Genomic DNA, 21,856 nt, shown 5'->3' with positions numbered 1-21,856 from the left:
TATTTCATCTATTTTTCTGCTGGAAGTAGAGTTTCAATTAACTAATCAATCTCCTTTCACTTTGATCTCCCGACGCAGTTGTCTTTTAAAAATTATTTTATTTAAAATATTGGTTTTCCTACATTACATATTTCATCTTGTCACAGTGCTTGCAAACTCGGAGGGGGTTTGTAGTTTCACATCCTACTGAGGAAAGAGTCTCAAGCCAGAGATTTATTTATTATTATTATTTTTTATAAATTTATTTTTTATTGGTGTTCAATTTGCCAACATATAGAATAACACCCAGTGCTCATCCGTCAAGTGCCCCCTCAGTGCCCATCACCCAGTCACCCCCACCCCCGCCCTCCTCCCCTTCCACCACCCCTAGTTCGTGTCCCAGAGTTAGGAGTCTCTCATGGTCTGTCTCCCTTTCTGATATTTCCCACTTACTTTTTCTCCTTTCCCCTTTATTCCCTTTCACTATTTTTTATATTCCCCAAATGAATGAGAACATATAATGTTTGTCCTTCTCTGACTGACTTATTTCACTCAGCATAATACCCTCCAGGTCCATCCACGTCGAAGCACATGGTGGGTATTTGTCGTTTCTAATGGCTGAGGAATATTCCAGTGTATACCTAGACCACAGCTTCTCTATCCATCATCTGTCGATGGACACCGAGGCTCCTTCCACAGTTTGCCTATCGTGGCCATTGCTGCTGTGGACATCGGGGTGCAGGTGTCCCGGCGTTTCACTGCATCTGCATCTTTGGGGTAAATCCCCAGCAGTGCAATTGCTGGGTCGTAGGGCAGGTCTATTTTTAACTCTTTGAGGAACCTCCACAAGTTTTCCAGAGTGGCTGCACCAGTTCACATTCCCACCCACAGTGCAAGAGGGTTCCCCTTTCTCCGCATCCTCTCCAACATTTGTGGTTTCCTGCCTTGTTAAGGTTCCCCATTCTCACGGGTGTGAGGTGGGATCTCACGGTGGTTTTGATTTGTATTTCCCTGATGGCCAGTGATGCGGAGCATTTCCTCATGTGCTTGGCTTCTGTGCCATGAACTGAGCTCCCACAGATTTAAGCTAGGATGTAGGCTCATCCTGACCCCATTCATTTAACTCCCTTCCTTCCGACTGGCTCTTCCCTGCCAAAGCAGCCCCTGGCCTGCCCCCACGTCCACCTACCTGCCTGGATTACTTTCCTCCTGTACATCCTCCGCCCACACTGGTCTGAGACGCTGCGATGCTGCGTGTTGTGATTCCCGTCTCCTACAACAACTCTACTTCATAAATATGGAAAGGGGGAGTAAAGAAATATAGTCTCTCAAACAATATCTCAGGTAGAAAACTTGGCTTGTGACTTTTTTCGTTTGCTCAAGTTTGCTATTTCTTCGAGAATTCCTTCAAGATTCTCTGTGTTTGATGGTAGCCATCAAGTAGTACAAAAATCCTGTTCATGTCCCAGGTAGAGTTTTGCAGGTTTTTAACTTTGTCATGTTTTTCTGATGCTGCCTCCCAGCAGCACTAATCCCCAGTATCTGTAAGTGATCCCTGCTACGGATGGCGGGGCAGGAAAGAAAACAAGTAACGGTACATTTTCCTCCTGTTATTTCCTCTTTTGCTGCTCCCCTGTCTTTGGGGCATCAGTCTAGGTTGATGTCTTGTTTATAGAACTTTCTTAATAAATCTCTCCTAGTATTTCTCCCTGTCTCCCCTTTATTTTCCTATACGGTACTTACAATAAATTGCAAAACTATTTATTGGAAGTTGGTTGAGGAGACAGCTCTTTCTTAGAGAAGAATTCCAAATAACAAATGTAGGCACTTTCCTCTCCAGGAAGTGAAGGCTTAATTCTCTTCCCCTTGAGTGCAGGCTGGGCTCCGTGACTCTTCTACTGAAGAGCATGGAAAGGTAAAACAGTCACTTTGCAGGAGAGAAACATGGCTCTACTTCTTGACCAGGTGATCAGAGTCGACATCCCCAACGATAGGTCATGCTGATAGCACGTATCCCCTGATGCGATGTGATGAAAGTGCACTTTACTTCTCTAGTAGTCTTTTCCAAAACCTATACACTCAGTCTAATCATGAGAATACTATACAAACTCAAATCGAGGGCTATCCTCCAAAACTCCTTAACAGTACTTTCCCAGAGGATCAACGTCATAAAAAGTAAGAAAAAATTGAGGTACTGTTGCCGATCGAAAGAGACTAAGGAGACGTGATGATTAAAATGCCATGTGGTATCTGAGATTGGATTTGGGAACAGAGAAAGGACATTAGTGGAAAAATTATCCAAATCCAACTAAAGTTACTTAATTATATTTGTAAATGTTAATTTTTTTTTCAACGTTAATTTCTTTAACCAAATGTGCTGTGGTTAATAAGGCGTTAACGTTAGGGGGAACTGGGTGAAGCGTGTACAGGACGTCTCTGTACTCTCTCTTTACCTTTAGTGTAAATCTAAAATTCTTCCACAATAAAAAGTTTAAAAAAGAGAGTGAAAATATGTCTCGGGCATAGATCTATTTACTGCCTGTCCCTCCCATGATGCTGTAAGCTCCAAGAAGCCAATGAACACGACTTCATTTCTCTTTATTCCTGAGGCCCAGAATTATAAGACCTTCCTGGTAAGACCTCAGGAAATGTTTGTTGACTAAATAAATATAACTGCAGGTAGAGAACCATCCAGTACCTGGTGTTTGCTGACTCTAACAGGATTTATACCCACACTGGAGTGAACTCCGGACATATGTAAGAACCAACTAAGACATTTTCTCAAAGGAAAAAATATGTACCTTCTCTTGTAGTTTGGTTGGTGACATTCCTCTATTTCTACTTCTAAGGTAAACTCTCCTGACCTGCGGATGGGGTTCAGGACATGCTACCCCCAAAAGATGGCACCTTGGCACACTGAATACTTCAACCTGGAGCAATTTGAGAAATGGCACTCACTGAAAAGATTTTCTGACTGCCCACCCCTGCCCCGCCCCGAGACAGGTCATAAGACACCCATGTGAGAGGTTGCTCTCTTCATACCAAAAAAAAAAAAAAAAAAAAGAAAAAAAGAAAGAAAAAAAAAAAAAAAGGAACGTTGTTATCTTCGAAGATGAAGGGACAAAGAGAAAAATCTGAACAGGCCTTGGGACATTTCCTTTGGTTTCTACATTTAGCTCACTTTGTCCTATCATATCTTTCTTTAACTTTCTGCTTTTCATAAAACCTAGCATAAAAAACATTTACATTTAATCATTACTTCAGGACTTCTTCATTGCTTTATCAAGTCTCCTATGCCCCCTAAACCTTATATTAAGTAAATTTGTATGCTTTTCTCTTGTTAATCTCTTTTGTTACAAGGTCTCAGCTGACAAGTTGGAAGGGTAGAAGAAAAATTAATTTTACTATTCTACTTTGTCTTGATCCAAATACTAAAAGCTAGATCTGACAATTAAATCAGCTATTTGAAATCTTTGAATTTCAGATCTAGAAATGAGTTCAAATAATCATGGCTTATTTTATTATTTAAAATTTAAAATGTTATTTTAAATTTTAAATAATATTTTATTCTATTATTATTTAAAATATTATTATTTAAAATTTAAAATATTATTTTAAATAATATTTAAATAATATTTTATTTTATTCTATTTTTAGTGGTGAGCAGTTAGAGCAAAACCATCAGTGAAACTCATGAAAGAGTCAAAAGGTCTTTTCTTGAGGTCTTACCTATGTGGCTCCCTCTTGGACTCATAGACCTTCAGTCAGAGGTCTGGGACCCTATAGGTAACCCACTCTGAAAACAAGAGTCATCTTTGCATTTCACTGACAAGGAACACTAAAGGCCCAAGTGATGAGATGGTTTCGCCAGATATCACTTAATAGAATTTTTTGACAAGCTCAAAGCTTCCTTGAGAATCTCTGAGTTTGGTGTTTGTTGCTTAGATGCAAACGATGTATGTTCTCTGTCACGTCAAAATTCTTATTGCTTCTCCCTAAAAATGAAGACTTTTTTATGGACAAGAAAAATACTATTCTCCATCTTTCCAGCTTCCTTATAGTTTTACTTCACAAGATATTTTTTCTTCTCAGGGCCTACCAATATGTCTATGAGCTGAGGGAAGTCAAGGCTTCTCATTTGAACTTGTAGACTGTGTTTCTCAAATCCTAGTCTCCACAGAGACTGTCATATTTATATGAAGATTTATGAATTTCTCCAAACCTTGATCTACCCTGTGTACAGTAATGTGAAATGTTGAGAATGACATTTATATGAAGATTTGTGAATCTCTCTGAAACTAGACCCACCCAAAATATAATGAAATGTAATGTTAAGAAGAGAACAATTAATTTAGAGTGTGGACTCAGCCTTACCAGATAACTCAGCTAGAAATAAATCACCTCAGGGCATAAACTAGATGAATTGGAAGTAAGAGAGTGTGATAGGGGTAGGGACTTACTTGAGTGGGGCCTCAGGAAATCTGGGCTCTACTTCTTATTGTGCCAAAGTTCTGCACACTCGTTTTGTAATTTCTAAGGCTCAAAGGAGTGAACAGGAAGAGATGGGTTGGAGTTGGATGGACATCTTGGAGTTGGATCGACATCTGAATTTACAACGACTTCTTTGCTGGGGAACCGGGCGGCAAAAGGAAAGCTGCTTTTAGCAAGGCATTTCCTCTGGTCTTTCAGGGGCCCAGAAAATACTTCATACGTGTCTAAAGAGTTCTGATACCTGATTTTACCTTCACGCACTTCTCATGCCAGTCCACCTTCCCCGTCCTAATGAGCCTTTTCAGTAAGTCCTTTCCTGCTAATGATGTCTAAAAACTGAAGGCCAAGTAATGAGCAGATCAATAGCTCCCATTAAAGTCTCTTTGTAGAGCCTCTTCTAATTTTATCTCCTATGATGTGACCTCCAATTTGCATAAGAGAGATACTACTTAAACTTACAGGCAGGATTGATTGACTGAACCTGACAAAGGTGGGAGAGCAGTTGCTTAATTTAAAGCACCTCCAAAAGATGGTGAAAATGATTAAGAACTATGCTATAAATACTCTCATAATCCTTATTTCTGCTGGTTCTTAAAATTAACCCCCTCATGCATTTTCCTTAGGTCAGGATTTAAATACCACTAAAATAATTCTAGGTCAAGGGACAATGGACAAGGCAGGAGGCGTTTCAGGGTACTAGGGGCAGAAGAATAAAGGCCTTATCCTAAGACAGCTGGTGGTCTCATGTCAAAAATTTTACTTTTGCTTTGGGTGCTGGTAGCACTGGTACCAGGCATTCTTATTAAATTTCCACAGTTAATTGTTTTAATGTATAGTGTTGCCCTAAAAGATCCTTTGACTTCATCCCCTTTCAGTTGCTCCCTGTTCTTAGGTCATCCTTTTCATGTTTTCCTTTGTGGCCAGGGACACATATCTTCCCCGTCCTGGAGCCTCTTTTTCCAGACAATTATCCCACCCATCTCTCTCTTTATGGAATATGCCCATTTCACAGCCTTCTTCTTAATATGACCAGGAGATCCTAGAAATGCTTTCTCTTATCTCAAATGATCTTTTTCAAATTCTTTCTCAGTTGTTCCTATTACTATTAATCATTGAACGAATGTCTGAGGTGTAGAAAGGGTACATCAGTGGGCAGGGCAGCATGAAACTGATATTTAAATAACAAGGTCTCGTATACGATGGGTGCTTCCTGTGTGTCCGGAATTGGGTTAAATGTTTACTTAAGTCATCTTACTTGATTCTTGCAACACCTTTATTAGTAAACGCCCAAATCTGCCCCAATTTATAGATGAAGGAGCTAAACTCTGAAGAGAGTCTCAGTAGAAATGGATTTCACACATGGGTTTACGTGCAGATAAAAATCACTGTAAAGTGGGAGGAGTGGGCTCTAGGCCGGCGTCTGGGAACAATGTTCAACAAACAGAACAGGACAGGGCTGACTTCCTGGGGGTTAGCGGGGGGATCAGGAGGTCTCTGCCGAGCTACTGACTGTAAGAGCACACGGCTGTAGCTGGAAGTGGAGGAAAGGCCCAGAAGGTTCTGAAGCCACCGCGATCCCTTCTTTAAACTGACACGGCTAGATGCTGCTGTGCGCTGTCGCAGAAAAGAAGCCCTCGTTTCTACACTTGTAACCAGCAACAAACAAACCAACAAAAAACCTAAGTGCAATAAAAATACGGTCTACAGGGGCTCTCCTTTACCCTTCAAACCTGTGCGAGTGCAAGCCCATGTGCGAGCCTGGTTTGTCACCAGATCCTGCTGCCAGGGAATCTGGGAAAGGTAATTCTCGGTCTTGTAGCCTCTGCTGCAAAGGGAGGCACCTCAGGAGTGGGGGGAACCCGTGTGCAGGGTCCCCGGCCCCACTGCGCCAGCCCAGGAACTGGGCGCTGTGACCTGAGCTGCAGCCACCGCCCGCCTGGCCCGTCTGCAGGCCCCAACACCTGCTGGCCCCGCCGCCCCCGCCTGATGCTCCTGTGTCCAAATGCAGCTGTTTTGGGGACTTGTGTAATTTAATAGGAAAAAAATCTCCCTGATAATAAAAGACTAGAAAATGGGAAAACCAAAAAAACAAACAAACAAAAATCTCGTAGACATTATCTTTCCTTTTTTTGGGAAGTTATTAGCTTTTTACAGTAATGAATATGATACAAACATTTTGGTTTTTGATCTGGATAAAAACATAGCTTGCTTACGCTTACTTCAACAAATTTTTTTTTAACTTTTAATTTTTGTATTTTTTAGAAACTGTTTATTTTCCGTCAACCGTATTTTTACGTCAGCTAAATTATGCCAAACCAGAGAAGGCTGCTCCTTTGAAATATCCCGTGGTCAAATCCCACCACGCCGTGATCTGAAGGGAGGCTAATTCTTGCGATACTAGTGCTCTAACTTGACAGGCTTCGCAGTCTATGACTTAAAAGCCTAAGTCCTGACTTCGGGAACTTCTGCTGGATTCCGTAGGTATCTTTGCTTAAAGATGCTCATCGCTTCCTGGGGCACTTACTCATCCACAATTGCCAGGCTGTATCTGGCTTCAGTACTGGCGACGGCTCCCCTCCGCCGGGGCAGGGGGCACAGGGCGAGGGGGCAACGGGGTGGGGGCCGCTCCGCTGCCCTGTGAACTGCAAGTGCAGGGGCAGGTCCCCCGCCGTGTTTTCCTTAGGATACTCACGTACCTTATGCTCTTCTGTGCCTTTAAGATTCACAAAGCAATTTTCTGAGACCAAGAACTCCTCTTTAGGCTTTAAAAAGAATGTTGTTATTGCTATTACCAGCTTCAGTGACTTTTCTCTCTCACTCCACTTCTTTCAATCTCATCCATCCTCACAAAATAGAAAGCACATCACTGGATATTCTTAAAATTCAAAAGAATTTTAGGATTTCTGTTTCAGGTATCCGCTCGACTCCTTACCTTATCAAAAAAAAAAAAAAAAGATGGAAAAGTCTTTTTATGTAGCTTTCTATCATAAGGATAAGAATAGAAGCTTAATAAAGCATTTGTCATATTCATTAAATTTTTTTTTTTAATTTCTGGGGTTGCTCTTCGCCAAAATGTTTTATGTTACGTCGCGAGGAAACTACTGCTTCCAATGAGACAGGGAGTTTGAGTTTTCTGAGGAAATAAGAACTGTCATTTGAGTGACAGAAACTAGTAAATTCGCTTGAGGAAAATGCAATTTATGTGTATACGGGAAAGCTGTAGTGTTAAAAAGAAACACAGAAAAATTTCCATTCCTAGCTGCCACTTCTCTTTGGTTTTCGTAACTGCAGTGGCAGGATATTAGACAAATCACCAGAAAGTGGGGGCACACATACTCCTTGGATAATTAGTCCCATGAAATAGGGTCAATTATTCAACGATGACCTGTAAGCCCCCACCATGTGTAAGAAAAACGGGCAGTTCTGGGGTTCTACGGTCTCTCTTCTATTCCTTATTATGCATTTGTTGAAGTCACGTAGGCAACATCTTTGAATCTCACTTAATAGGAAGAGGACTCAGTCTCTTACTTCTGGTTTGGGTGGCTGAGTGACCTCATTCTCTGAGCATCTAAGGGAAAAACAGCGCCGGGAGGTGATTAACGTCAGAACACCTCCCTCCTAGGACCCGCGTGGCCATCAAGCACGCGCCATCAGTTGCGTCTCTACTTGGCGGCTGAACTGGAGTCCTTCACATACCACTTACGGTGCCAGTGAACCTTGGAGACCTGGACTCCCCCGAATCGCAGGGTCAGCTTGCACCTCTTTCTTTTGTCCTTGTCCTCTCCCTTGAGACACAGCCAGTGTTGTGCCCACTTGACTCATCTGGGGCCTTCGGTCTTGTCCTGCGGCCCACGGGCAGCGGGTGGTTCTGACCAAGGAGTACCTGCTTTGGTTGGCAGATCTGACCGGGCTGGCAGGGCGGGCTTTCTCCTTCTCCCTCGCATCTGTTTGTCCTTGTTCTTTCCTCCAGAGGCTGTGGAAGAGGGTGATCTTTCCAGAGAGAGGAGCCCTGCTCTTTGGCCAACTGCGTTTCTTCCATTCCGTCTCCCACTAAGTTTTAGACTCACGGAAGCATGGACCAGGCACTCCGTCTTAGATTTTTTTATATTCCTTTTGCTATGTTTTCCGCAGCTGTCGTATACTATGAAACTGCAGCAATCCATTGCCTTTATCAAACCAATTTTTTGAGTATGACATTTTTGTGGTGTGAGGCCCTCCACCAGGTCACTAAAGGAAGCACAACCTCTGTCCTCTTTGAATTTATTTCAAAAACAGGCAATGCTATGAAAAAAGAAATAGTCCATGGCATTCTTGACAGTTTTCATTATCATTTCATCATTTTTATGCTATTTCATTTCTCAGGACATTTTGCCCAATTGCAATCATATTTCTATGTGGGTTTTTCTTGTCAACTAGGTTAAATTTCACGGTGGGGGGTGGGGATCCTTATCTTTTCTGTTTACTATCCTTTCGCCAACATCATGCTAGTGGATTTTGTATTTATTGTATCACTTAAACATCAAAAGCAGCCTGAGATTAGGAACCTCAGTTTTCCTTTTACAGACAGGAAAAGTAAGCCTTCAGGATGTTAAGCATCTATGTTCCTAAAGGTTACACGCTAGTAAGTGGCGAGGAATGACTGTTACTCAGAGGCCTGTGTCTCTCAGACAAACGCACACTCTACATCTCGCGACTGCCGGAGTTCTAAAAGGTTAGAAAATCGTGTTCTGTATAAAACACCAGACTCTAGCTCACCTCTAATTCTGATGCTGTCTCGTAGTATTGTACCTGACAAAGCCTATTTTGATCAAACATCAGCAGAGATTAATAGTTTTTTCTCCCCAGAAATGATCCAAGCACACTAGGGTGCTCAGATAAAAGAGGCTACATAAAGACGCGGTGGTATTTTCAATCTACTATGATAATGAGAGGTACTAGAACCGCGATAGGTGATGACATAGCTTTTGATTTCTCATCGTTTTTTCTTTACTATTTTATAATCATTCTATCTCCTTTCTTAATTATTTTCAACAGAGATGCCGCCTGACTCCATCCCCTCTGGAGAACGTTTATTATTTGCATTCTATTAAATATATTCAAACTTACCATCATTGTCATGTCTAACGATAACATTGACAACCACTATCGCTGAGTGTGTACCTTGTGCCATCTTTTACGTGGTATTTTCAATGCAAGAGATTCATACTTTAAACAAACTTATGGAATGTTACTATCATTATCCTAATTTTTAGATAAAACTGAGGCTGATAGGATTTTCTTCATAGTCAAGGCTCAGCTCAAATACCTAGTTAGAGAGTTTTCACCTTGAATTAAGTCGAATCCTTGTTTCCCATACACTCACGCCTCACATTCTATTCCTTTGCACTATTAAAAAAATGTAACTAACCATCATGTGAAATTATGTATGTCTATTGTTTTTATTGTCCTGTCTGTTCCCACTACAACTATGATCCAGTTCTGTGTGCTCTTTTTGCCGCATCTGTATCTCTAATGTCTGAAACAGCACAAAGCACAGAGCTAACACTATAAATAATTGCTGAATGAATAAATTAATGAGACAATTGGGGACACATGGGTGGCTCAGTGGTTGAGCATCTATCTGCCTTTGGCTCAAGGCGTGACCCCAGGTCCCAGGATCGAGCCCTGCATTGGGCTCCCCACAGGGAGCCTGCTTCTCTCTCTGCCTGTGTCTCTGCCTCTCTGTGTGTCTATCATGAATAAATAAATAAAATCTTTTAAAAAATTAATGAAACAATTGACTTGAATATAATGTTCGGAGCTGAGAAGACAACTAAGGTCTTCTAACTTCTAGTCAATTTCTCTTTGCAGTATACTATGTAAGGTCACACAAGAAAACTGAATTTGTGCATTTTTCGAGTTTGGAATCCTAAATTTTTCTTTGTTTTCTTTTTAGCTACATAGTTTATCTTAAGTTGTATTAGGTTTGATTAAAAGGGGAGATTTTTAATCTGCTAAAAGAGCAATCTACAAAGACAGTGTGCAGATTGGTGCTTCTGTTTATAAATCAATCTCATTTGTTTCTGAGAATAGGAACTGGACAATAAACCAAAAAAGTCAAAGTTCAGATTACTGTGCTCTTCAGAGTACATTTATTTTCATTTCTTTTAAAACTGCCCAAATTTCACACTTTTACTCTCCTTTCTTTGATTAGTTGGGAGTGGTAAAGCCTTACTCCGTGTCTGTATAGATCCCTTTGATATCGCTCACCCACTTTGAGTCTGAAAATTGACCTTTGATGAAACCTCTCTTGGCTCATTTTGCTACAAATTAGAAGAACTTAAGGAATGAGAACTCAGGAACTGAATTTGAATTAGGATGACTTTTAAAGGTACAAGTCAATTAGCCAAGAAGGCTTCAGAGGTGAAATCATCTCATTTGTGATCCTGCCCGTTGGGGGTCCTAATGGCTCCATCTGATTAGCTTGACTGCTTTACTTTTCCAGCACCTCTATCCAGATAGCTGAGGCTGAGGACTGAGTTGCAGCTACAGTTTATGCAGCAAACCGCAGGTATTACTAGCAAAGTATATGAGCATTTGATGCCAAAGAAGGGCGATGGGCTTTATAAACTCCAGACTGAAAACATTGTACTTCAGAAGCATCTGCCACATGTGCTGCTTTGGCTTCAACTGGTTCTTGTTTTATTTTAAAATTCTTGTTGAGTAGAAACAAGAGTCGTGGGGGATTTCTCCGTAAGTGATTTTATTATATGATCTTAAGGTGTTCATGTGGAGACGTGACTTTTCCTAAATGCGAATACAAACATAGAGAACACCACACGTATGACCACGCTTGGCATTTCAGTTTCTCTCGTTGGCAGTAATGAAGCGTGTGTACTTAGAATTACAATTTTCAAAAGAATACAAGGTGCTGGGATCCCTGGGTGGCGCAGCGGTTTGGCGCCTGCCTTTGGCCCAGGGCGCGATCCTGGAGACCCGGGATCGAATCCCACATCGGGCTCCCGGTGCATGGAGCCTGCTTCTCCCTCTGCCTGTGTCTCTGCCTCTCTCTCTCTCTCTCTTTCTCTCTCTCTCTCTCTGTGACTATCATAAATAAATAAAAATTAAAAAATATATTAAAAAAAAAAAAAAGAATACAAGGTGCTGGGGCCCGGTCTGGAGGCTGGCATAAGCTGATGTGATCTCAGAGCTGATGTGAACTTAGCTAGAGAGACGGGCATTTCTTCAAAGGTGGCATGAGGCAGCACGACCATGACGGAAACACAATTCCTGTTAAAAAGGCTGATTCAGGAGGCGCCTGGGCAGCCCAGTTGGTTAAGTAGCTGCCTTTGGCTCAGGTCACAATCCCAGAGTCCTGGGATCAGTCCTGGGATTGAGTCGGGCATTGGACTCCCTGCTCAGTGGGGAGGCTGCTTCTCTCTCTCCCTCTCCCTCTCCCTTTGCAGCCCCCTCGCCACTCATGCGCATGCATTCTCTCTCTCTCTCTCTCTCCCTCAAATGAATAAATAAAATCTTCAAAAAAATAAAAGAGCTGATTCAGGGAATCAAATTCAAAGAGTGTTAAATAAAAAATTATTCTGCACTTATTAAAGATAGTGATGAAGATTTCATTCAAGTGACTCCTGAAATGGGATTTTTGCAGTAGAGGAGAGAGATTAACCTCAACTTCAAATACAAGGAAAAATAGTAATTTATAATTAAGGGGCATGGGAAGGGTCAGTAGATGGAAAATTACTAAAAAAGAATTTCAGAAATAAGAGGGGATTCTGATTAAAACAGGTTGGATGGAATTCTAACTGCAGGCAGGCCAGGGGGGCCAGATATCACTTGGGGGAAGTGGAAAATGGGGAATATGAAAATGTATCGCAGGTGATCAATAGGGTGGGAGATTCTTGCTAAACTGACTTAGCAGGATTCTTGCTCTTGTAGACAAAGCCCAAGGACAGGGCCAGATCAAGAAAGGGCTCAGATGAGCCCGACCGAAGTTTGGTTAAGGAAAATATTTGTTAAGAGCAGGCTATCAGAATGCAAAGACAGCAAAAACATTTTATAAACCCTAAGTCTGGGGGCACCTGGGTGGCTCAGTGGTTGAGCGTCTGCCCTTGGCTCAGGGCGTGATCCCGTGGTCCCGGGATTGAGTCTCACATCGGGCTCCCTGCAGGGAGCCTGCTTCTCCCTCTGCCTCTCTCCGTGTGTCTCTCATGAATAAATAAATAAAATCTTAAAAAAAAATCTAAGTCTGCATCAGGAACATCATAGATTCAGAGGTGAAGAGTGGTTGAGGACACGACCGCACGCATGTAGCATCATTGGTGGGGTCTCCTTTCTACTTGATGTCCACTAACTGCCATGAGGGCAACTTGGAGGAAGAATATAGGACTGAGCATATGATGACTTACTCCTAAAATGAGAGATCTATAAACCAAATATCTTGCTAAAGATGAAAAGATTAAGTGGAAACTGTGCTCTCAAATATGAGACTTTTAGCATCCTATCAGTCACCATTAGTCCTATTTAGTTCATTTTGGTGGGGGGAAGTCCATTTTTAAAACTACTATTAAATGGGTTTTAGGGTACCACTCCTGAATGATTCTTTTAACCTATTTCTTTCTGAGGAGTCGCAAAAGCAACCATGACTTCCCTAATATTAACTAAAGTCACACAGTTTCTTTAATAAAACTTTTCGAAGTGTTTTCATATACTTTTATCTTATTTGATCCTGGAAATCCCCATGAGTGGGATGTGTGTGTGTGTGTGTGTGTGCACGTGTGTGTTTATGCATTAACGTCCTTTCTCTCAGGCACAGAGAGGTGAATTGGCATGGCCATGATCACACATTTGGAAACAGCAGAGCTAGGGCTCCAACCTGAGCCTTCCAAATCCAAATTCTGGGCCTTAAGAACAATGTTTACATTGGAACATTCTATGTATAAGGAGAAAGTTAAACTTATTTAATGTGTGAGGGTCGTGTCACAAAATAATAACAGGAAGGCTTCAGTATTTATCTACCTCGTTACTCAAAAGATCATAGAAATGTTTGTTTCTTTGATGTCGAAGAACCAAAATATGTTCCCGTTAGTGCCTGCCTCGTTGCCAAATGATAGAAAACAAATGCATCTATTTTTTTTTTTTTTTTTTTTTTTTTTTTTGTTCAAATGCATCTATTTTTGCAAAATCATGCTCATCAAGCCACACGGAGCCCTGGGAGGATCGGTACCCGTGACCCAGTACCTAGGGTCAATTTTGATTCATTTGGGTGGTTGGAGCCCAGGCTATGGGAGCCATAGGGAAGGACAAAGACAAAGTCCCCGGTCGATCAGAGGGCTTTAGTCCGCGTTAGAGCCAAGGACTGTCTTCCCGATCCTGTACGGGGACTTTTCTCTACCAGGGAACTCCAGCTGATAGTCAAGGTCATGTATTCATACCCTGTCTAGTTCATGGTGAGCCCTGTGCTGCCTGCAGGGGGACGCTAAGACAAACAGCAACGTGTTCCTGTCTTCCTAAAAAGCTTATCATTTCGTGCTCAGGGGTACGGACATGCTTGAAACATCACGAACCTAAACAGAAGTCTGGCGTGACTGTCCTATAGGGCAGCAGGGAGTAGGAGACAGCCCAACACAGCCGTTAGGACGCAGACCGTAGAGCCCGACGGCCGGTGTCAGATGTTACATCTGTCACCTACGAGCTGCGTCACTTCAGCCAAGATCGTCAACCTTGCTGCGTCTGTTTCCTCACCTGCAAAATGGGCGTGGACTGAAGGTAAGTTCAGGGCCTAGTTTGAGGATTCATGTTTTTAAAGTGTTTGGCACCTGGGAAGCACTAAGGAAGGAAGGTTCTGTTAAATAAATACAAACCGGGAATCAGGAAAAGCAAGGAATGAGATCAGACAGACAATAAAAATGAACATTTGTGGGGTGTTGGTAAATGCCGGGGACCGCATGGCACGTAACTTTCAACGGTCACATTCACGTGAGTCAGGAAGTTTACGATCTCCGTAATGCAGAGCTTCTCAGCCTTGACCCTTTTGATATTTGGTGATGAATAATTCTTTAGAGCCGGGGGCTGTCCTGGGCATTGTAGGTGCTCACCAGGATTCCTGGCCTTCAGCTACTCGGTGCCAATAGCACTTCCCCACCCCCCCCAACCCCCGCTGTAAAAATAAAAAATGTCTCCAGACATTGACCAACGTCCCTGGGATGTATGATCACCCTCGATGGAGAATCACTGATACAATCAGGAAAATGAGTCTGAGTGAGGTTAAGCAATTTTTCCAGGGTTACAGAGCAAATGATGGCAAGACAGTAATGGCGAGTTAGCCTGGACGACCCCCGTAGGGACGAGGGTATAACGGGGGATGTCTTATGAGGACGAGGACGCAATGAATCAGGTCTAGTAGAGTTTGTAGCCTCAGGTTGCGGAATCCATATCCCAGTGAAGGGTTGACTGCTCATGGGGCGGTAAGACGGATTTGGTCCGATCATGGCACATGGGCCAAGGGAAGGGAGAAGTGGGGACTGAGAAGTGGCACAAGCATTCAGATGAGGCGCGACGAGGACGTGAACTCAGGCTGCAGAGAACAGGAGAAACAATGAGTAAACACAACCGTCGGGTACAACCTGTCGAAACTCTACTATTATATTCAGCCGACGTGAAAGGTTCCAAGTGGCTGCTGACTTGACTTCAGGAGCCTCCTCGTAAGACAAATGTAAGAGACGGTTACTCAGGTCCACATTGTGGAGAGGGAGACCCTGGGCCCGGAATATTAGTTATGCACCCACAGGGTCATGCACGCGGGCGGCCGTTCCGACCCCTCAGCCTAATCCCGGGGTGCCCTGTCTTCCCACGTGCCTTCTAATCTAAAGAAACCCCCTGCCCCGTCGCTGACTGCTGTATAGTCATAAAACAAATCGACCCCAGCTCGATGTGCCTGCTTCCGTCTCCTTTACCTCGTGCTAGGCCCTACCCCAGAGAGCCTTGTCGGACGGGCAGGGTTCAGATCCTCTCAACTCTCCACCTGGTATTAATCCCTTCTTCTTGTCAATCATCCCCCTGACCTCTGTCCCTCTCCCATCTCCTCTGTGTCTTGTGCCCCTGCTGTCGGTGTGGTGCAGACTGTACAAAGCACAGTGACCTTAATAACCATAATAATAGGAACGGCAAAAAAAAAAACAGCTAACACTTACTGCATGTTTGCTATGGGCCCAGCCCAACGTCAAGCTCCCTGTGTTGACCAAATCATTTAATCCCCACCGCCAGCTGCTGAGGAGGCCATCCATGGCATCCCCATCATCCGGGTGGAGAGCTGCCCCCGTGCCCTCCCTGCGGGATCAGGATCCAGTGAGCTAATGGGTGCTCCAGCAAACCACCAAGCCGGACAGATCTGAGCTGTTGCTATTAATTCATTTTCTGACTTCATTATACAACAAAGTGAAATCTGACAACTCTACTTAACCTAGACCCTTAAAACCTACCAACAATAATTGGAACGGAGAGCGGATGGCTGCTATTTAACAAGGCCTGTCCCAACAAGTAACAAAAGCACTAAGGCTCCTGTTTACTTAGTTGGAAATGAATTTCCGTTCACTTTAAATCAGGTCAAGCATAATTAGGATTAAGAACTAACTGGAATGGAAAAATGATTGAACGTAAGTGTCACCTCTCCGGCCCATACATCTGCATTAAAAGAATTAACCTGAATGACTGAACCGCGCAGCCCTTGTGCATGTGATTTCTGTTCTCTACTCAAAATGCGGAGCGATGGGCTTGATGAGAACGCGACTCTATAAGAGGCTCATTTCGTCGCCCCACCAGACCTTGTTACAGCTGTTGAGGCGAGGTATGGACGTGGGCTAAGAGCCACAGGCGGTGACGTAAGGGTCGGATTTCCTCTCCAAGCCTAAAGCATTCCCACGCACCCGGGTCTCATCACACACGCATCACTACTCTCAGATGTGTCCTCTCTAAGCTTCGTGATTTCTTTTCGGCTGCACATGAGTTGGAAAGTGTGTAGAAGTGCTTCCCCCGGAATTACGGAAGGACTCCTCAAGGTCAGGGTGCCCCCCTCCCCTCCCCCCCCGGCTTGACCCTTTCCCTTAAACTTCTTTCACTTTCCTCTTTCGCACTCCCCCCAATTTTATTTCTCTGGAGTCCTCAGTTTAGATCATCTGTCTCAGCCTCTTTTCTCTCCCCTCCCATCATCCCCTTCTCTTCTTCTCTTCTCTCTCCTTCCTTCTTCTTCTCTTGCCCTCCCTCCCCACGCCCTGTCTCTGTCTCTCTTCTTTTATTCTCTCCCGTGGACTCAAATGCTCTATTTGCCTAGATGGTATTGTGACTCAAATGCCATATCTGTCTTTGTGAAAGTTCTAACGCACTTTAAAAAATAAAGGAAGGCTCCCTCCCTGGGCTAAACTATGTTTTGATTTCTCTGGCTGCAATCAGAACAACATTTCAAGACATCAATAGACCAAGTCCAGTGAAATGTTCTTACTTTCTCTCAATGCTCCATAAAACAACTGCCAGTAAATAGTGCATTCAGGTCTTTGTCAAAGCTGAGGTGTGTCAACTTTCTAGGATGCCCTGGTGGGGCTAAGTTGGTGAAAAGAGTAGATATAGAAGGATCCTTCTAGTAGCCTGAAGGCAAGTTCCTATGGGGAACTCTTTCATCAGGGGGAAGGGGTTGTTCAGATTCCTTTCAGTATCCTCCTTCTGCAGAAATGGAGAAACATCAGAGCATAATTTTGTTTTGCTTATTCAATATTCAAAGGGACGTAGTTTCCTACAAGTTATTTATTGGGTCATAAACATAAAAAGATAAACAAGCATGATTTCTAAGGAAAATGGCGTTAAATAGGAGATTTTGCAGGTCTTGTGTCACCACTTAGTGCAGAGAAGCAGCCTGCCTTTTGGGAAAGGGCAGACACATACTGACAATCTCTTGCTTAAGAAAAACAGGCGGTAGCCACCATTTGTTGATCCCTTTTGCTTTCCATGAGAAGGAAAAAGTGCTTCCTGGTGGGATGAGGGAGAAGGTTCTCCCAAGGGCTGCCCTTTAACACCATGGTGATTGAGCTCCAGACACATTGTCCTACCCTGCCAAGGCAACGCCACAAAGATGGCAGGCGGGTTTCCCCAACACGTCATCTCCAAAACTAAATTTACTAATTTAACATCGAAACCTGGTCAATAACTGGAGTTTCCAATCTCGAATCATAGAGACAACATCAATATAGTCACTCAAACTAGCAACCTCAACGTCAATTTTCTCTTCTCTTGTTCTACCCCACATTTTCGGCCTCCAGAGTCTGCGGTCATGCAGTAGTCATCGAACACTGAGCGTGTGCAAGTCAGGAGGACACCCCCCACCTTTCCATTGTCACTGCCACAGCCTTAGGTGGCTCTCCTGTGAGCTATTGCTGTAGTCACCCCACTGTTAGCCGGCATTCGGTTTCTCAGTTTTCTAATTTTATCTTTCATTGCCTTCCTGTCTACTTCTGCAGCCTTAGCTCTTCCTATTGCCTTCTTTGAATATTTTTAGTTAACCTCTCTATCTTCTAGACCTCTGTACATCTTGTTCCTACGTCTCCTCAGCTGCACGATTCCATGTCTTCACATATATGTCCCCTTTCTTCTCCTGTTAATCGTCCTTTACTAACCACTCTTTTCTGAAAAATCCAAAATGCAATAAATCTGAAAATCTGCAGAAGCTGGGAAGGGAAGTCTCCCTAATGTGTTCCAAAGGGCTTTGTCTCTCCCCCGTGTACTCATCGCACATAGCGCTGCCATTGCTCACCGACACGTGTGTGCAGACCCGTCAGCCAAGGAGGTCAGTGAAGACAGAAAGCCTCGTTCTTCCCCAGTAGCTAGAACAGAACAGTGCTCGATAAATGTTTATTGAATAGACTGATGGAGGTCACTCTTTGCCTCATTTATCATTTCACAGTTTTACCTATTCATGCAACAAGCTCATACAGGGCACTGTTGTTGAGACGCTGTAACAGGTGCTCAGTACTAAGAGTTACAGGCTTGTCATTTGCTCAGAGTTCACTTCAAGCTTCATCTAAAAACCGAGGTCACCACATTTTGATTCCTACTTGTCTTTCAAGCATCATTCCCTCTTTCTCCCGCAAGCGCTTTCCGTAAACGCCGTCCTATCCCCTACCGCTCATACTTACCCGCCTGCTCACCACCCAAATGTTCCCCGGATATTCATGACTATGTGATTTTGCTTTTTCTCCCTGTTTAACATGAAATACATACCAAGAAGTTTAATTTCATAAATACTTATTGCTTAGTACCTGAATATATACTCGTTACTATATCATGGGCTGTGGTTAGATATAGGTCTTGATACATCACTGTGTTTCCTCTTTTGGAGCTTACTCATAATTTTGAACTTTTAGCTACTTGTCATGTTCCTCAGTTCACCTTCTCCACAAAACCTTTCTCTTTTTTCAAAGATTTTATTTATTTATTCATAAGAGACATAGAGAGAGAGGCAGAGACACAGGCAGAGGGAGAAGCAGGCTCCCCATGGAGCAAGGAGCTTGATGGAGGACTCGATCCCAGGACCCTGGGGTCGCACCCTGAGCTGAAGGCGGATGTTCCACAGCTGAGCCCCCCGGGCGCCCCTCCATAAAACCTTTCCTTTTTTTGTATATTTTTTTTAATTGGAGTTCAATTTGCCAACATATAGCCTAACACCCGGTGCCCATCCCATCAAGGGCCCCCCTCAGTCGATGGCCTGGTCACATTTAACTCTCCCTCTCCTGCTCTCCCATTTTGTGATATTTACAAGTCTATTTACCATGCGTTTCCTTCTGTTCTGTACTCGCGGTCACCCGTTATATAGGTCGCTTTTATACGTCTTCTCAAGAGACCAGGGATGTATCTTATTCTCTGATATAATAGTACCAGACCCATATACTTGAAATAAAGGCTAAATAAACATGATCCATACCATCAGAATTTCCCCAAATATCTGTTGCTTGACAAAAATAAAAGTTGCCTGAGCGTTTCCTTTCGAAAGCAAAAAAGTCTACCCTGTCCTGGCTACCTTGTCGCAGTACGGAGTCTATGCAGTCTTGCTCACGGTTGCATCCTTCGCACACAGTAGGGTGCCTGCATGTACTGGGTAATCAATAAACAGTTATGTGACGAATAAACAAATCAATTAACTCATCTGCTAGGTGACTAAAAAATTGGATTATTTTAAGATTGGATTAAAAGATTGGAGCTTCGGTTTCCCCATCTAACAAATGATACAACAAGTCTTAACTCACGAATTCTTTGCAGAGCTTAAACAACTAAATTAGATTCCTGTGTTGAATAAATAGGTGTTATTATCATTTGCTGACTTTAAAGCCGTGTTTCGGGATCGTAACTACAACTAAGGTCAGCATGATGCGTGTGCTTATTAATGAGACAATTTGAGTGAGAATCCTACCGGGCTACTACACTTTCTCTTCATGTTCCCTGCTTCGAGTAAAAGATAATTGAAAGTAGATTGTTTCATCTTCCCTTCTTCACTTCCTAGAATTCTGAAATATGAGTCATTTTGGCAGGAACATTTCAATGTATTTCATAAATATGAAATCTTAGGATTGGTTTAGAATATTGTAATCCTCTCATTCTTTTCTTAATGAATGGAAATGTTTGTGCTTGACAACCGTGACTTGATGGTCTCCAAGCTTCAGATTTAATACCTGATACTGGGGAATTTTGCATTTAAATTTGTCTTCCTTTGTAATAAAACTCCACCTTTCCTCAGTTTTTCCTGTAACTTCCAAACATTCTTCCCTCTTCTTTAGCTGAACTGCAAAATTCTAGTTCTCTTTTGACCCGTATGAACTTTCAGTTTTAAGGCAGCTATTAATTCATCTTTAAGATTTTTTTATCCAGGTAAGTATTTCCAGATCTTTCAGCCAGCCTCATACTATGTGGTTCATAAATCCTCTGGCATTTCGACTGTCATCCTGCTAAATCAGACTATGTATTTTCTGTACAGGATTGTAAATATGTAACTTGCTGGGCCTAGCACAAAATAAAAATGTGGGCCCCTTGTTTTGAAAATATTCATAATTTCAAGACAGCAGCAGTAGAGACTTAAACCAGATGGGGAGACCTTCTAGGTATAGGACCTTGGGCAGCTGCACAGGTTGCATCCTGATAAAGCCTACCCTGATTCTATGGAGAAGTTTCATTTGCACAACCTTCTATGACACCTTAAACAAGGTTAGGAACTCTGTTGTACAGTCGCATTGCACACTGATGTTTTCCTTTATATATGGTGACTAATCCCAGTTAGCTGAGGGAAATCCTGATTTATATCTGCTGCCACCCTGTAATTATTAATAGTGTTTCTTTGCAATCTCAAAGTGTACTCGAAGCTAAAGTATATGGATACCGTACCTCTGAAAGCAGTAATCCAATCTACAGTGTCTATACCTGTATTCCCTAGGCCTTCATACTGACTATAGAAAACTGCATAACAAATATTAAGCAATATTGATCGCAATGTGAGATCTTGGGAAGAAAAGTTAGATAATCACCAACTAACACAAAATATCGACATTCTTTAATAAAATTTTGTGTCATAATGTTCTATTTCAACATTGACATCTAGGCACAAATACATATTTCCCTTCCTCTACTTTTTTTTTAGTTTTTTTTAGTTCAGGTATATACTCCTACTCATGAGGCTTTCCTGGACTCCACCAGGTAGAGTGATCATTTCTTTTAAAAAATATATTTATTTATTTGACAGAGAGAGAGAGAGAGAGAGAGAACACGCAAGTAAGTATAGGCAAGGGGAGCAGCAGAGGGAGAAGGAGAAGCAGGTTCCCCAATGAACAGGGAGTCCAATATGGGACTCAAACCCAGGACCTGGGGATCATGACCTTAGCCAAAGCAGATGCTAAACCAACTGAGTCACCCAGGTGCCCTTACAGTGATCATTTCCGATCTTTTTCTCTACTTTTCTACAATTTGTTGTTGTTATCTATACTATAACAGTTACTACATTGGAATTACAAATGTATGTTTAGATCCTAATTCCACAAGTAGACGTAAGACTCTTTTGACAGGAATGTTACTAATGATGACCATAGAAGCCATTGGGGGGTTCTTAACATATGTTTGTGGAATAAGTAAATGGAAGCAAGAGACATGGGTAACAGAATTTCTAAAGAGAAATTCTATCTCCACAATTCTTATATAATATACATGTAATTCAGGGGTTTTCCAAAAATCTCTCTTCTGCATGTTGGAGAAAATTGCAGTACAGCAATGTAGGAATCAAGTCTGAATCGAACCTTCTTATTAGACTACAATTATTCTCATACTTATCAGTCATGGCCCAGAGGCAGACAAAAGAGCACACAAACTGGAA

General features: G+C 42.5%; 1 long non-coding RNA gene across 1 annotated transcript in view; it reads left to right on the top strand.

The window, feature by feature from the left end:
- Nucleotides 1-14,012: 14,012 nt before the first annotated feature.
- LOC140637763 (uncharacterized) overlaps nt 14,013-21,856 on the top strand; it is a 71,431-nt gene continuing 63,587 nt past the window's right edge. Inside the window, exon 1 of the long non-coding RNA XR_012034798.1 lies at nt 14,013-14,229. This is a non-coding gene — a long non-coding RNA (uncharacterized lncRNA). The remainder of the gene's footprint in view (nt 14,230-21,856) is intronic.

Source organism: Canis lupus, chromosome 8, assembly GCF_048164855.1.
Source record: "Canis lupus baileyi chromosome 8, mCanLup2.hap1, whole genome shotgun sequence".
NCBI lineage: Eukaryota > Metazoa > Chordata > Mammalia > Carnivora > Canidae > Canis > Canis lupus.
Note: the sequence above shows the minus strand (reverse complement) of the source record. Positions and strands in the feature narration are given on the sequence as shown.